The following is a 2887-nucleotide window of genomic DNA, read 5'->3' as shown; positions in this document are numbered from 1 at the left end:
GGAATTATTTCCAGACAGATAACTTACTCTCAGATAAAGCACTGCAACTTGATCTCCTCCCTTTAAAACTGAACTATGAATCATCACTAAGATTTGTATTGATTTCTTCACTGTAACTTAAGAGGTAGATATTTTAATCCTATTAACAAGGTTAACCTCAGAATATTGCTCAAACTTATTGTTAATGTATTATTGAACGGATGAATAAATGAATGTGTGTGTGTGTGTGTGTAATATAATTTCACTGGATCTCCAATTTTTAGAGTCCTTTATATCACTCCATACAATTCTTTTAAAATTATGTTTTTAATTCTATTCCATTTAAATGAAGTTTCTTAAATATAGGAATATCTATATATATCATTGTATGATATATATATATATATATCATACAAATGTAGATCTATAGATATATACTGACATATGTCTACTATCTATATATATTTAATGTTTATAGCACTAGCACATGACACTATTTGTTGTGAATTTTGGACACTTCACAAGTGTTAATCAGGACTAATAAATTATATCCAATTATATTCTATATGTTTTAAAAACATGTAAAGTTTTGGGAATATAAGCAGTTTGTTGATTATCAAATATTAAACAGTTTGTAATACAAATATAAATTTCAGAGGGATACTAGAGAGTTAGTTTCATATCTTCAAGAGAGAAACCACTTCAATGATACTGAAGTCCTTGAGGCAAATTCAAAATGGATGTGAGGTCATTCACTGCTTCTGAGTGGCCTCTTACTCTTCATAAGGCACCTTCTGCAGCAATAAATTTCATCACTTCTATCTAATCTAGATACAAAATCTCTGTACTAAAATTTTTGCTAGATAATATGGCAAATAACCTTTATACTGATTTGTAGAATTTTTTAAAGTATACAAATAAATTATTTGCTCTTTTATTGAGAAATAGATGAAGGGATTAAGCAAAGATAAAATCCCTCATCGACACAGGCAACTGTAAGGGAATTAGAAAAGGTAAAGTGTGGGGGAAATAGAAGATGGTAAAAGGAGGATAAAAGGTGAAGGAAAGAGACTTGACCTTGGCTGGTAAACACAATGTAATACATAAATTATATATTATAAAATTATATGCCTGAAACCTATATACTTTTATTAACTGATATTACCACAATAAATTAAATAATGGTTTTGGGAGTTTTTTCTTGTTCTTTTTTTTTTTTTTTTTTTGTATTTTTCCCAAGTTAGAAGTGGGGAGGCTGTAAGACTCCCGCATATGCCCGACCAAGATCCACCCGGCATGCCCACCAGGGGGTAATGCTCTGCCCATCTTGGGCATTGCTCCATTGTGACCGGAGCTATTCTAGGGCCTGAGGCGGAGGCCATGGAGTCATCCTCAGGGCCAGAGCCAACTCTGCTCCAATGAAGCGTTGGCTGGGGGAGAGGCAGAGAGAGACAGAGATGAAGGTGAGGGGGAAGGGTGGAGAAGCAAATGGGCACTCTCCTGTGTACCCTGGCCGGGAATCGAACCCAGGACTTCCACACTCTGGGCAGATGCTCTACCGCTGAGCCAACCAGGGCCAGGGCCAGGGCCAATAATGTTTTTTGTGTTTTTTTTAAACAAACATTTAAATAAAATAAATTAGCAGTACCAAAAATATTTGGAGGGCATGGCTAGTGTGTAACAGACAATTGCCCAGCAATAAGTGATTGCCGAATGTTTTCTGAATTCTTATATGTTGGATACTTATAGGATCTGATTTTTGTTGTCCATTTTAGCAAATATCACAAATACATTGCAGTTGCCATATAATCTCATCATCAAGGTGCATGGGGAAAAACATATTTCCTTCCTCAGTAAAGTTCAATTCTGTATTTGTTTTTTAAGTTTATTATTTCTCTTCAAAAATAAAACATAAATAATATATATTATTCAAAAATTATTACCTAAATAATATGTATATAAAGTATTTTATAACTATTTTTACATTTTTGGATCAAAAATTAAAGGCCCTAATCTATAATTTGCAAATATAATGAAATATGTTCCTCTGGACAAGCTGCTGCACAATGCAGTTACCATGCCAACTGCCACATTCATATTTGACATAATAAGGAAGAGTGGGTGTGATTTGGCAATCTAAAATGTGATAATTAGAGAAACACTAGGGACTCAAATTTGTATATATTAATTTAAAATTAAATATGTAAAAATAGATCTAATCTCAATGGTTATAGGATCTGACTTCCTTGGGAAGTTTAAAGTCATATTCTTCCAGTGTTTTTAGGAAGAAAATTCCAGGAAGATAGTGGGTCATTGCTCTCAAGGTACATAGTTTGTAATTTACTATTACTTTTTATTCCTCATTCCCATTAGCCATTTATTTAAAAAAATAAGATTAATGTGTGGAACCAAAATTCTAAGCAAATATTAGTTGTCTGTAAATATTTTTTAGTGTTTCCAGCAAAACTAGAATCTTCTTGCCCAGGGGCGCACATTTACTGTCATAAAGCAAATGGACAAACCCTGGGGCCTTTGTTTTGCCTATGAAATAAAGGAGCATATCATTTTCTCTTCATGCTTGAGAATAAGGCTTTCGTGCTTAACCCACTTTAACATTGACTGCATATTCATGAAATAAATTAAGAAAGGGGGAATAAGCCAGGAAAAATAGACATGCAAAAGTTTCCAGATATTGGTAGCAGGTCTTTATAAGTCCTAGGAGAAACACTTGCCATGTTCTCTCTGATTGACTCATTGACTAAATACGGTAACCAGGTAATTATGCTTGCAGATCTAGTTGAGTGAGTCTCTTTCCCCTCTTGTTTAAAATGTGATCATAACTATTTACATAACTCAGGGGAGAAAACCGAATCTCAAATTTCTTAGATCCATATAAAGCAATAGGACA

At 33.5% G+C, this 2887-nt stretch overlaps 1 non-coding gene across 1 annotated transcript; it reads right to left on the bottom strand.

Moving 5' to 3' along the window:
* Positions 1–1484: 1484 nt before the first annotated feature.
* Positions 1485–1556, bottom strand: TRNAS-AGA (transfer RNA serine (anticodon AGA)). Its single transcript has one exon. It is a non-coding gene; the product is annotated as a tRNA-Ser (tRNA).
* Positions 1557–2887: the final 1331 nt, after the last annotated feature.

Source organism: Saccopteryx leptura, chromosome 4, assembly GCF_036850995.1.
Source record: "Saccopteryx leptura isolate mSacLep1 chromosome 4, mSacLep1_pri_phased_curated, whole genome shotgun sequence".
Classification (NCBI taxonomy): Eukaryota; Metazoa; Chordata; class Mammalia; order Chiroptera; family Emballonuridae; genus Saccopteryx; species Saccopteryx leptura.
Note: the sequence above shows the minus strand (reverse complement) of the source record. Positions and strands in the feature narration are given on the sequence as shown.